The 15,322-nt window shown below is 41.5% G+C and overlaps 2 pseudogenes; one reads left to right on the top strand and one right to left on the bottom strand.

The window, feature by feature from the left end:
- Positions 1–15,322, top strand: part of LOC147891469 (uncharacterized) — a 33,959-nt pseudogene that overhangs the window by 5,848 nt on the left and 12,789 nt on the right.
- On the bottom strand, positions 10,798–11,479 carry LOC147891470 (uncharacterized; annotated as a pseudogene).

Below are 15,322 nucleotides of genomic sequence, written 5' to 3' on the forward strand. Positions count from 1 at the left end.
CAACCATGAGACTCCTGCAATTAAAGTAAAAATGGCAAACAATAGCAAAGCTAGGTTATCCTTGGTAGACCTTGGCTAATGAGAATGCGAGCTTTGCAAGATTGGGAAAGTGGAAAGTTGATTTGCAGGAATGACAAACAAGAAGGTTGTCTTTGACATGAAAGAACAACAACAAGAAGATTTAGAAGGAGAATTCACTGAAAGTGAAACTGAGGAAGATAATGATGAAGTTATGGGTGTCAAGTTTCTACAAAATGACCAAGAGCCTATCATTCAAGGCTTAGAGGAGGTGGGCTCCTAGGAAGATCAAAGTGTGCAAAATGAAGAAATGATCAATAGTATGTTGCCCACAAGACACTTACATTAGATGAAAAGGAGGAATTTAAATGTGTGCTAAGAATGTTTCCCATGCTTTTTGCTAAAGATTATACAGATGTACATGGTGTTGAGAGAACACAAGATCGAAGAGGCTACACCTAAGGCACAAAAGCTACGAAGGCTAGGTGTCATCAAGGAGCAAGCTTTAGCCAAAGAGGTGAAAAAACTTCTAGTAGCAAGGTTCATTTACCCTGTAGAAAATTCAGAGTGGGTATCCCCAATTGTAGTGACCCCCAAGAAAAATGTTAAATGGAGGGTGTGTGTTGACTATCGACCACTCAATCAAGAAACCAAGAGAGATCACTTCCCTTTCAAGATGAAATCTTGAATGAGGTAGCAGGCAATGAAAAGTATACAATATGTGATGTATATTTAGGCTATTTCCAAATACAGATCGCATTGGAAGGTCAACTCAAAACCACATTTGTCACTCCTTGGGGTTGTTATGCTTTTAAAGTCATGCCATTTGGTTTGACTAATGCTCCATCAACTTTTCAATGCTTCATGAGTATAGTGTTTCAAGCATTCTTTGGTGGGAAGTCCATTCGGGTTTTCATTGATGACTTTTGTATCTATAGTTCTAAATCTTTACATCTCCAAAAGGTGGAAGAAGGTCTAAAAAGACTCTATGATTTGGGAGGACAACTCAACCCAGACAAATGCCACATTGGAGAGAATGAGGTGATCGTTCTTGGCCACAAAGTCTCCTACAAAGGCATTAAGGTGGATCCATCCAAGACCAAGGCACTCATTGATCCATCCAAGACCAAGGCACTCATTGATCTACTCTCACCAACCAGTCTTAAGGAGGTCATTTCATTCATTCAGAAGGTGAACTATATGTCACACTTTATTCACTTAGCCTTAGAGTTACTTCATCCCTTGCAAAAATTGACACAACAAGTAGAGTTCACATGGTCGAATGAGCTTGAGGAGTACCTTTGCAATATCAAGGTTATTTTGTCAAAGTTACCCAACATTCATGCCGCCTTATTGTGAGAGTACACTTTCTTTGTCAGTTCTAGTGTAGGGAAGGAGATAGTGGGTGCTATTTTGTTGCAACAAGATCCCCAAAGCACTAGAATGCGACCCATCTACTTTGTAGGGTCATGAATGCTATGGAGAAAGGCTATACAAAAGCAAAGCTCATGATGCTTGTCCTCATATTTGCGGTGAGAAAATTTAGGCCCTACTTATTACCCAAACCTTTTGTAATCCTCAATGTATAAAACTTGTTTCCTTGGGTGTCATCTCACATGACCATTAGTGCTAGGATCACAAAATGGGTGATGGAATTGCAAGTGTTTTAGTATTCTTTCAAGGTAGAGGATAGTGTTTGTGCACAATTGGTAGGAATTCTTACCTATAGAGTGCATGAGAAGGAGATGAAAGTTCTAGAGATAAGGAACCTACCATTGCCCCCACCAAAAAGTATACCTAATGCATTCACCTTGTTCTTTGATGGAGCTTTTAGACGAGTCACAGATAAAGCAGGGGGAGGGCTAGTGCTACTTGACCCAAATGGCAAAGTGGTAAGGAAAGAGCCTGTCAATTTGCCAACATCTACTAGCAACAAGAGTAGTACGACATACTCCTCCACGGCTTGAAGATGTGCTTGGATCAAAACATACAATGTCTTATGGTAAAAGGAGATGCACTTTTGATTATGAAGCAGATTTTGGGCATTTGGGCATGTAAGAACGAAAGACTAAAGCAAAAGGTTCATGCCATTCTTAGACTCTTTAATCAATTTGAAGAGGTACAATTGTATCATATTCCTAGGAAACAAAATGAGGATGCTGATTTACTTGCACAAAAAGCAATTGCATATGTCACCAAAAAGATGTGCAGGTCATCATGGTGGCAACAGTGAAGCAACCAACGTACGAAGGAATGGAGTCATTAGCTCCCATTATCAACTACATTTTGGAAGGGAAATTCCAACAAGATTTCACAAGGATAGAAAAGAAGAGGCTCATTAAAAAGGCAAGCACTTTTTTGTTCCTAGAAGGTGCCCTCTATCAACAAGGAAAAGACCAAGTGTGCAGAAGAGTACCCACTACTAAAGAGATTCCGTCTATTTTACATAGTTTACACGAAGAAGCTTGTGGTGGTTATTTTGCACAGGAACTAATAGTAAAGGAAATCTTGCTTGCAACGTATGTTTGGCCAAGCTTGCATGTTGATGTCTGCATTGGTGTCAAAGCTGTCATAGTTGCCAAGTGAATGGAAATCGAAGGTTGGTACATGGAACACACCAAGTAGTAGTTGCAAATGGTCCTTTTCAAAAATGGTGCATTGATGCTATGGGTCCACTACCTTGGACAAAAAATGGCAAACTCTACATTATAGTGGCCATAGATTACATGAATAGGTGGGTGGAGGCTCAAAGTGTGTCTAGGGTAAATGAGAAGACAATGAGCAAGTTTGTCTACACCCATATTTGTTGCAGATTTGGCACACCTTTGGAGATTGTTTCTGACAATGGTCCAAGATTTAGGAAGGGCTTACTCATAGAAGTTTGTGCAGAGCTTCACATTCTACATCATCATAGCACACCCTACTATCCTCAATCAAATGGGTTAGTGGAAAAGGCTAATGGTGTCATTGGAGGAATCATTAGAAAGATGGTAAAAAACGAGGCAAAGCTTTGGGACGAGTTTTTGGACGGAGCATTATGGGCATACCGAACAACCTGCAACCGAATTCACACCCTTTCACCTTGTCTATGGGCAAGAGGCTTTATAGCCAATTGAGCTCAACATTTTGACAATGCAGCTCATGGGCAAAGGGACACAAGGAGCTCAGGAAGCATGGGTGGATCACAACTGAAGATCTAGTGCTAAGGTATGACAATCGACTTGACAATAGGTTTGATGCCAATTTCAACACTAGATGGCAAGGTCCGTACATAGTGAAAAAGGCCTTCAACTCAAGTTACTATCAACAACTCATGGATCTTGATGGCAAAGAACACTCCAAGAAGGTGAATGGCTATAGACTCAAACTCTACTTAAACCGCATTCTACCAAGGGAGTTACAAAACCAAGGGGAACACATAGAAGAAATGAAGAACCACAAAGAAGGAAGCACCAAGAATGATGAAATTCCACCAGTTCCTTTACAGTACAAGCCTTATGATGGTACACCACTTCCTTTACAGTACAAGCCTTATGATGGTACATGAATATACCTATCATTTAGGGGGAGGGCTAAATGATAGCCATTTTGGCTATCTAAATGTGCCATAGTGAGCTCTCTCTGCCCACCAACAAAATTTTTTAACACTGTGGCTATCCTCACCTTTACACTGTATATAGGCATACGTGTATTAGTATATCCATTTTTTCTAAAAATCTCAACTAAATACTTAATTATCTATATGAAAAAAAGAGTTCAATTATATTACGACCTCCATTTGCGTGTAGATATCCCATGTTATTTAAGGGCCTATATATATATATTTTTTATTTTTTTAAATTCTGTATATACTTAACTTTGGGTATGTTTTATTGGGTTTACGACATTCACTTCCATCAAGTCTCCCTATGACCATGTGAGCATTGAACCCTTGGTTGTGGTTCCATATTCTTTTTGTTCACAATGTGTCTTCCACATTTGTACTTGTTAGACCTCTTGTAGAGATAGAGTTACTTAGAATTATAGTAAAGGTGTCCTAACTCTTTGACAAATTTACCAACAAAAACATGGACTTCTCAATGTTGAACATGGCATTATGAAAACTATTGTGCCAAACCTTTGGAATGAAAAAAATGACAAAAATTTAAAAAATACAATTTTATATAATGTGACCACAAAAGTGACCCAAATGCACCCAAAAATCATCGTGAACTCCGGTAAAACATTGGTCATATATTATAGTCTATCATGCATCTAATCCAACTCATAGAACTCATAAATGTCAGTGTCCACAGGTACAAATAGCAAATGTAAATTGCTCTTGGATAGCCCATGGTGTAGTTTTTGTCAAGGGTAACTTCAACATGCCTAATCCACCTTGTAGTGCTTTGTCACGCACTCACACTATAAGGCTTTAAAAAACCATAAAATACTCAGTGGTTCACACAAGTACATGTGACCATAATAATTTATCAAGTGCCATCATCATACAATTGATCACACTTTATTTACAATACAGGTGATCTCAACAATAAACAAGAGCACATTTTTGTTCAATAACAAAAATTTGAATAGTATAAACAATAGTACATAGTGAGCATTCTCTTTTCATAGTAGATCATGAATAACATGTAGCATGATTATTGTACCTATAACATATACATGTGTAGCATTTAACCTATTTTCCAATGACCTACAAAATATTTCCCATATTCCACAACCAAAAGAAAACAAATATTAGAAAATGGATCACCTTAGAGTTATCATGATAGGATTAAATAGCATGCCCACATAGTGACACTGTTAAATCAAGGTCAATAAGAATCCTAAGCACATTGAGATTTGATCTCTTGAACTATAATTTGACCTATTTTTGCATGCCAAGACTTGCATCAAGTTGAGGAGATGACCTTTGTAGCCACCAAGTAACACTATCTCTGAAGAGTGTGCAAGTGTGATGCATGTGTGTAACATAGAGCAAGAGATTGTTAAAGAAGATATACATAAACATGATAGTGGACTCCTAGTTATAATGTGTGACTAGAGTTAGTTACACTAAAAATAATGAATGGGGTATAGAGCCACCCACATAACTTAGGGCTTGCACATTGGTCTTTACTACCCTTAAACATAGTTTTCATAGTGTCAACAAACATTGATGGGCCCCTTTAATATATAATTTTTTAACCATGTATGTATGTATGCAAACACACACACAACCTTCATGTATGTACTGGTCTTCAAGTGTGGGAGGTTGTTAGGGTGGTTAGTCCTAATGTGCAAGCCCTAAGTTGCATGGGTGGTGGCCATATACCATTCATTATTTTAGTATAAATAATAAGAGTCACCTAGTCACACATTGTGACAAGGAGTCCATTACTATGCTAGAATTTATCTTTTTCTCCACAAGCTTTTGCCCTTTACTACACACATATACCATGTTCTCATAATCTTAACCATGGCCATAACCATGGCCATCCAAATCTAGTCTTATTGCTTAAAAACATCAAGGCCACAAAAATAATTTATGCTCATGGGTTCACCACTCAAGAGGAGGTGTAAAATTAAAAATAAAGCTCACTATCATTTAAAGAATTGGTATTCTCATAAGATATTTCATAGGTTCCCACTCTTTGATATAAAGAAGTCAACAATCACCTTCAAAATCCCTTAAGCTCATTGTTCAAGACCCTTCTTTTTCATAGCATATTATTACCCATGCATTATTTTTAATTTCATGGATAGGAGCACATTATAGGGTTGCAAATAGACGCTGAATGCTTTTATCCCATGAACATGTACAAAAAACTTTCCTTTGGTGAATGATCTTACAAGATATAAGAAGTTCATGCTCATTCATCCCAAAGTACAATATTTACATCTAGTTATCAGGGTATATCTCACTTAAAAAATCCCATAATAATATATATACCCATTGAGGTTACAAATATAGGTACAAGTACATGACTTCTGATAGAAGTACAAATTCACACATGTATCAAAATCTAACTATTGCTAAGTAGGTAGAGCACAAAACTATAAATTTAACCAATCTAACAAGTACAGATTGATGTATCACCATGTGTTGCTTGGGTTGTAATTCAAAAGTGTACACATACACAAAATACATGTGTTTGCATGCCATAAAAAAGACTTTTGTGTTGCCACCCTTTTTTAGAAATTAGGACATGAGCAACTTGGCTGTCTGTTGTGCTGATGTGGACATCATAACAGTTTGGCTTTCTATTGATGTGGACATCACAACAGCTTTTGGATGAGTAAATCAAGTATAACATGTTCTTTGGGATTCATATAATGACCTCCTCCAAAAAGGTTATGACCATCTCACCAGCTGCCTTGAGTCTTTTTGTGCATATTTTGAAATGCAATGCCTCCACTTTTGTCTCCTACTACTTGGACCACCCTTTGAAATTGGGCTACACTACCTAGAGTTTGAAACCCTGCCATTGTAAGACTCAATAACTCTTCTCTAGACATATTTGTCCCCATTCCTATTGGCTAGAACATAGGGGCAGTTTGTTGCCTCTTTCACCTGCTTCTTTACTTTCTTTCTATGATCCACATCATGGTTGCAAAACCATAACCATTGTGCTATAGTTTTGTCTTTGTCGTTTGTCTTTGTTAGACTAGAAGCATGGAGCAACCATTGTGCTATGGTTTTGTCTTTCTCAGACCAGAAGCATGGAGCAAACAAACCATACCAAAGCACTTTCTAACACAATGATTAGGAATCCTTTGCAAGGCCCAATGCTCATGAGATATATCAACTTCATCTCCCTAGATATAATACCTTTAATCTACATAGCACTTTCACTTCAAGTTAGAAGAAAATTATGTGCAAGAAAAATACAAACTACATGCAAAGAGTCAAGACACATACTAATTGTTTTACACTAAGGGCATCATCTCCTCAAGAAAGTTGTTGATATACTTATCTATTGTAGCACCCTCATCATCTCTTGTCAAAGATTCAAACAGCCACTACCACATTTGAATTTTCCTTGCCCCTCCTTTTTCAATCTTCAACGCAACCAAGTTTTGTACCTTTGTTATGGAAGATCTAGGTGTACCAAGGTAGAACCCTATGCTCATGTTCACCAACATGAAGAACTGATCACTTTTGTCCAGAGGCAAGACATGGTAAATCATTGCCTTCTTGCAAAGGTAGCACAACATGTCACTACTTTTTGATAATAATGACAAGTTATCTTTGACTTCCCATCACTTATAGCATATCCATTGCCCACCTATCTATACAAGTGCCCATGGCAACAAGTGTCATTGAATTTTTTACCGCTTGCATAAAAGGGACATGTGATGCGATGACAATGTAGGTTCCCTAGCCTTAATATGAAAGTTACCGACATATTTGTTTGTGAAGGATGTGTTTAAAGATGACTATAATATTTTTGTTCCATCCCTTCCATCTGTTTCTTCTTACTGAAGGTGGTAGGTAGTTGAAAACACAATGTGCCATTATAGGTTGATGGAAGCTCATTTACGTTGTTCAGAGGATCATTGCACATAGTAAGAAGAAGCTTTTTAAGTCTTTGTTTTATCCATTCAACAATGGATTTAGATTGCTTATGATCATCTTCCTCAATATCACTGTCTAGCTATAACACATCCACAATGTTTTCATTAGCATCCAAACCCTTCTTGAAAGAAGCAAGCGTAATGAATGGGTCAATTTTTTTGTCCAAAGGCTCCACACAATATTTTATCTCCTCACTCGCATTGCCAAGGACATAAAAAACTTCATCTGAATGCATAACCAAATACATAGTAGACATAGAACTATTTATCAAAAAGTGTTCATTGCCTTCATGATCATGTAAAAGACTAATAGCTATCTTTGAATTAGTCCCTTCTATTTATATGATTGCTTACAATACAAGAAATTTATATGATGGAGTAAGTAGATTTTAAAGGAAAAAGGCACTAAGAAACACCTCACCATTGTGCAAAGCCACCTCAGGTGTGATTATACCATCATTGATGAGGCAAGACAGAATGGTCAATGCTTACAGAGCTCATATTGATAGACCTAAGTAGTCAAGATTTTCCTACTGATGGTTTACTGCGTATCATCTGTGACAATAAGATAATCTGGGGCCTCTCTAGCTATGTCCACCACTGGGTAGCCAAACCAGGTCTCTAAACTGAGGCTGCATACATCAAAGAAGGTGTGACTAGTGTATCGAAGAGCCACCCCTTTGTGCATGGCTCCTGAAAGTGTGCCTGATGACACTGGCACTCAAGCATAGCGAGGGCTACATATCTGCATGTGAGCTTGTCTCTCGCTGCTAGTCCCATGGTGAATTGTGCTGTGGCTATAGGAAAGGTGACTCCCAGATAGACATATGATGTCACAATCTCCACTGGTGTAAAAGTGGCATGGGCTCTCCCCTGTCGTGATGTGTGAAAGATCATAATCTTGGTCTTCCCGAGGTTCATAGTCAGCCCTCTCTGTGTGCAAAAATCATGAAGTACCACTAGGTAGCGCCTGTAGCCGCCTAAAGACTCAGAGACCAAAATAATATTGTGAACATATAACATAATGTGTACTAGTGTACCTGAGAGATCAATCGCCTCCCCGCCATCGTGTGTGAGGTAATCTGTCACCTCATCAATGTATAAGCTGAATAGAGTAGGTGATAATGGGCATCCTTGCTTCACACCGATGGTGCTAGCAATGATATCTGACATGCCTCTCGGACATCTCACCTTGCCGAAGACCCTGCCGAAGACCTGCTCATACAAAGCATAAATACCCCACAACATCTGTAGTGGAACTCCCAATGACTGTAGGCGCTGGAAGAGGCATGCCCGTGGTATGGTGTCAAAGGCTTTGCGGTGTCCACAAAGCAGCAATATAATCGCCTCTTCCGTGCTCTGGCCTGGTCAATCAAGCACTGCAGGGTGAAAATATGATCTATGGTAGAGAAAGATCTCCGGAAGCCCGCCTGTCCTGGTGCTCAAAGTCCCTCTCTCTCTGCAAGAGAGCTCAACTCGGCCTCCATAACTGAGCCGTATAGCTTGGCCAGTGCGTGGCCCATCATAATGGTCCTATAGTTGCTCGGATTGAGCATGTCCCCAGCTTTGTGGAAGGGTACGGTGTGTATGGTCTACTCGGCTGGGAGTCCCTCAGCTAGTGCCCGATTAAACAGATGAGCCAAAACTGGTGCTAGAGTGTCAGCTGCATAAATAAGATGCTCACTCTGTAAATCGGTGTGGTATGAGGCTCGTCCATGCTGTAAACGATGAATGGCTCGCAGGACCATCTCTCGTGTGAAGAAAGTGCCAATGGTAGGCCTACTGTTGGATGGCTTTAGTATAGGTGTCTGATGAGGTACGTGATAAAGACCCTCTGCATATGCTCTCCATGTATCGGGATCCTCAATCGGTGTAGGTGCCTTGGGCTCTCTAAGTCTCCTCCATGATACCTGGCAATCAGGACTCATGAATCTGTGATATATCTCGAGTTGCTCTACCTCCTCAAAAGCCCTCTTCTTTCGGTGTGTCAGCTGATGCATCTCTCTCTGTGCTCCTCTCTCATTGATCTCTCCCATCGCATGCTGTGTGCGCAGTCGACTCCGTAGAGCTCTGCACTCATCATCATACCATCGATTTTGTGGCATCGTCCCTGATCTAGCATGCTCTCCTGAATGTGTGCGATGTGGGAAACTGTCTAATGGTGCTGACTCTAGTGCTGATGCAAGAGCTGTGGTGATGCTATCCAAAGAATCTGTGAGATCCATTGCTCCTAGTCTGGAAAGAACTGTACTCTCGTAGACATCAGCTGTCTCTCTCGAGAAGTAGATAGTAGTATATGGGGTGTCTCTATGGGGGACTTGCACCACAGGTGTGCCTGTCAAAGAGAAAGCCAGGTATGTGTGATCTGTACCGATCCATCGAGTCGGTACTAAGAGAGATGTGACCATATCTGCTACCTCCATGGATCCCATAATGTAATCCACCACTGTGCCACTGGATCTAGAATATCCTCCATGTGGAAAGCACGTCAATGCTCATGATCCTAGCCACTGGTCCATCCTGTTATAAATAACGAGATGATGTGGAGCTCCAACCTCAAGTAGGTGATCTCCATAGTGTCCTCTGTCTGGACTCCCATCCTTTGAAGTGCATGCTGCTCCCACCTCCTCTACCTCTAGTGTGCGTAGTAAGTCTGTCTCATGGTAGTCATACATGGGACACTGTCGACTCTAAGTATGGGCATTGAAGTCCCCCATCAAGAAGACCTCGCCTAGAGTAGAGTAGTGAAAGATCTCCTCTGAGAGGCATAAGTATGGTAAGGGGCTCGTGTCACTATCCTCTCGGCCCGCCTCCTCTGTCCGGCGGACATATGTAGACCCAACGGGTGAAAAGTAACATAGGGCTATGTAGGCTATCCGTGTCTCAGAAAGCTGTAGATTGAATCATATGTATTGTGCCTCTGGGTCTCGAGCCACTACCTACAATCATCCCCGCAGTTCCTGTCTAAAGAGAATAGCTACTCCACCCGATCCCCGTGCTGCCCCCTTGCGAGTACTCTGTCTGTAAGCTGACTCCCATCTGTATCCTTCTACTCGTGGTAAGCCTCTCTCTGAGCTCTGGTGTCTCTGTCAATAATATGATGTCTCCCCCCTCCATCACCTCCTCTAGTCTGCCTGGCTGTGTCCATAGTTACCCATTGGAGTTCCATATGGCAACATGTATCTCTTGAGATGTGTGTTTTGTCCCATAAGCCACGTACCCCTAATCAACGGCCTTGCCATCAATGATGACACGACCCTCGTGCTACATGGCTCTCTTTCCCTCTTTACGGGCCTGATGTACCCTTAGCATGCATGCCCGGTGGTGGTCTTGTTGCATCTTGGTGAGGTCATCATCTAAATAGATGATGGGTTCCTCACGTAAACCTCGGAGAATCACCTTCTTCCTCATGAAAGTGGCCCATGCTAAATCTGAAGGGAATTGTAAAAGAAGAGCCCTTGCTTTGGTTGTCTTTGCTGGCTCTCCATGCCTTGGTAAAGGGGAGTGGGTCTTCCATTTTGTAGCCTAGCTTCATGCATAGCATTCTCCCGTCTTCTTCGGGAGTTAAGCCTTCTTGAATTCCGAAAACTCGAACATTGAGGCGTCGGGCTTCCCTCATCTTCTCCTCTTCCAAGGTGGTATGGACAATGTCTTTCTTTACTTCCTCTTTTGTCTCCTTTTGCAAATTTCTCTTCACCACCTCCACCCACCCCTCTTGTTTTGCCTCCATCATCCCCTCGAGTGCTTTGGTCTTCACTTCAAGGGTCTCGTTAATTACTTTGGTGAGCTCTTCCTTGATGGCCACTTTGTCTTCTTCGTATATCTCCCCTTCCTCGCGGGTTGGACGAGAGGCTATTTCGTTCTTGAGCATGTAAATTTCCTCTTGCATTTGCAATTTCTCGGTCCGCCATTCCCCCCTTTCCTTTTGCCATTCTTCCTTCTCGAGCTCCCATGCTGCTTTCTCTTTCCACCATGTTTCCATCCACTCCTCCATGATGGTGATGGCGGCGTCCACATGAAGCTCCTTCCATTCCTCCTCTAACGAAGAGATCCGTTCGTGCAGGTTTTTGGTTTCCTGGAGGAAGGCTACTTCCATCTCTTTCTTCCATGCTTCCATGGTGGCGACTCGCTTGTGTTTCAGCATGAACTTTCTTCTTGGAGTGTTTGTAGAAGGGGACGAGGAGAGAGAGAGAGAGACATGGACATGTCCCCTTCTCCCACTGTGAGTGTATTTGTGTGCAGCGAAGAGAGAGAGAGAGGGCAACTATGCAGGCGGGAGAGACATGGTGCTGGCTGGGAAAGAGAGAGAGAGAGAGAGAGAGAGAGAGAGATGGACCCTGTGCAGATCAGCGGACAGGGATGGCGGGGGAGGTGCAGCTGTAGGGATGGCGGCGGAGCCGCTGCTGCAAGTGAGTGGACAGATGATGGCGGGGAGATGCAGCCGTCGCTGCTGCTACTGTAGGTGGCGATGGCGAGGCGGGGAGATGCAGTCGCTGCCTGCTGCTGTGCAGGTGGCGATGGTGAGGTGGCAGCTATAGGGTCGGAGAGAGAGAGAGAAAGAGAGAGAGAGAGAGAGAGAGAGAGAGAGAGAGAGAGGCGGTAGAGAGGGGGGCGAGTGGCGGCCGCACAGGGTGGCGGGGCGACTGCAGTGCAGAGGGGGTATAGGGCGATGGTGGGGGGCGGCAGGTACAGGGCGATGGCGGTGGTTGCTGAAGGGGGCAGAGCATGATAACAGCAGTAGTCGACGGGAGAGAGGGAGAGAGATGCACATACATAAACCCCCCCGCCCCCCCCCCCAAAAAAAAAAAAAAACACCGCACTCAGGGGGAAATCCAACCCTCCCCCTTTTCAGGAGTTTATTGAAACAAACCATCGACACCATGTGCCTAGACTGGGTACAAGGACTAATTTTTGCAAATCTAAAAATTAGGGTTTTCTACACAGCCCAGACAACCAGCTAAAATCCTCTCATACACTTTGGTTGGTGGGCTAAGTAGAGAGCCTTAGAGCATGTACAATAACTTTAAGATAAGGGATAGAGAGTGTAGGTAGCTTAAGGTTGAAAATTCTAGTAGAAGAGCTTCAATTTATGAGTCAGAGGATCAGGTGCTCGCGAATGGAAAGGAGTGTCTGCAAGTGACAAGTAGAAGCTGAAATGACAAGTGTAGGGAGACACTTGTCGTGTCAGATGACATGTACCCTTCTAGAAGCCATGTATCGACGTAAGAGCCTTTGAACTTTCCCAACTAAAAATCTCTCACTTGGTTAAGAATCTGACGTCGTAGCTAGAACCCATATTGCTCTTTGGAAGATTCCGAAGCTTTTGACGCGATCGGAATTTCCATCCGAGTTAAGTGTCCATAGATAACAAGTTCCCTAAAATTTAGAAGTTGTTGGTTTTGCACTCTAGAGAGCTTCCTTATAATCGTTCACCAATTAATGGTTTGTTTTTTCATTCTGAGGGTCTGGTTTCTTATCAAGAAACCCCTCTTACCTCATATGGTCTTTCTGGTCATGGCGACTACCCAACAAAAATATCCTTAGTCATCTAGGCATTCTGGTCAATCTAATCACCCGACTAAGCTTGGGTTTTTTAAGACATTACATCCAAGATGTCCATTTCTCAGCATAGGGCGTTCTGACCTTTCATCACCCTTAAAAATAAAGTGAGCATTTCAATACTTGAGACTCATATATATGCATCAAATATATAAAACCCATTGAGATGCTATGACTATACAAGAGTTGATACATGAAGGATGTGTTACACTGCTTTGTTACAGTGCTACCAACAGGTGTTAAATCTTGGTGCATCGTGAATCTTGGGTCAAGTTCTAGAGAGGTCTTCTTGGCATTTGTAGTTTATTCATTGGTTTGCTCCCTGGTTGTCAGTGGTCGCCGTCCACACCCTTGTTGTTGGTGCGCAGATGGCGCCGTCCATGACCACCTAGGAGGCTTCATTTTTTTTTTGGGGAAAGCTTTACACCAACTATGTGTGTAAAGTTGTGCACTATGTATGTACATATATGTGTGTGACATATGCATACATTTGTGCATGTACTTTGTGTGTGTGTGTGTGTGTGTGTGTGTGTGTGTACGCGCGCAATATATGTATGTATACTGCGCGTGTACACACATATGTATGTATATATGTATACATACATACATATATGTGTGTATGTATATATGTGTACATACACACATATATGTATGTAATATATGTATGTATGTATGTATACATACATACATGTGTGTGTGTGCATGCGCGCGCAATATATGTGTGTGTGTGTGTGTGTGTGTGTGTGTGCACATATATACATATATGTGTGCACACACACACATATGTATATACATATATATATGTCTAAATATGTGTGTATGTGTGTGTGCGCACGCACTTGTATATACCCCTGAGTCTCACCGTCCTACCCCTCTCTCTCCTTGAAAAAAAAAATATAAATAAAAGTGATCGTATTTTTAGGACCGTTTTCAAAAAAACCTAGGTGATTGGTGAATTTGTTGTACTGATTCAGTACTCACCGTCCTATGACAACTATGGTTTGCTCCTATGTTTTATGTGTTGATGGGGAGTCTTTCTTTCTTCTTGTGCTCTTGTTGTGGGCTTGTGTTGGGCTTGGTGAGGCTAGTGCACATTGCAACGAGAGCACCTTACACTATAGAGAGAGCATGTCACACTTCATGATATTTCTATGCAGGTGACCATGCATATTTGCATGTGGTATTGTTTGTTTTTGAGGATTTAAATCCAATCCTGGCTTATAATGATCCACATGGAAAGTGGATTGTGGTCAAACATGTATTTTTTAAGAATGTATGAATTTGCATGTGTGTATGTCCCCTCCCTCATCAGCTCATCATGCACATCTATGGTCACAAATTTCTTCATATTTATGGCTGCAAAACTCTGTATTTTCCAGGATTTCAATAATGCTCCTGACCCTTTGGCAATTTGGTCATTCACAAATGCTTGCATTGGAAAGAATGAGTTGGCAGCACCTTGTGAGGCAATCAATGCATTGGATTCATGTTCAAATACATTTCCAAGAGTTCATGGTTACAGGTTTCGTCATGAAACGAGTAGTCACTACAAGGCGTGTTTCGATGGATGGTACTTGTTGAATTAATTGCAGCAAGATGCCTTCTTGTGTAATTCGTGTCTTAAGTATGGACCAATACTCTCAAATCATGTACCTCTTTAGCTTGGTTTATACTTTGGCACGTCTACTTTTGATGATGCTTTGTCATGATCTTGACCGTTGATGGTCAATAACAACTACTTGACTCAAGATTATTGACACTGAAAGTACAAATCCATGATGATATTGCTTATTCATAATATCACTTTATAATGAACATGCAACAAGTCATACACGATTGTAGAAAGGTCCACATGGGACACATCGACAGGGAGTACAAGATGCTAGATCTGTTCTGGATCAACCTTGACAGATTACCAGCAACAGATCCTTGGATATCGATAAATTGCATGATATGGGAAATGCTTGTCATTTTCTTGGCTGAAAAAAAATGCTTGAAAGCTCAAAAAAATGGCAACTTAGAGCGAACTAATGAGAAGACAAGGGTTGCTCTTCGCTTTAAGGGTTTATATCACCACAGCAGGTGGCAAGATTATATCAAATGAGCTAGAAAAGCTGATGGTAATCAAATCGGTTCCAAAACATGTTCAAGAAGTTGTGCTTCAATCATTTTGATGCTTTTCTTGCTG

This window comes from Dipteris shenzhenensis, chromosome 18 (genome assembly GCF_047967505.1).
Source record: "Dipteris shenzhenensis isolate YYH24624 ecotype China chromosome 18, Dip_SZ_1.0, whole genome shotgun sequence".
Taxonomy (NCBI): Eukaryota; Viridiplantae; Streptophyta; class Polypodiopsida; order Gleicheniales; family Dipteridaceae; genus Dipteris; species Dipteris shenzhenensis.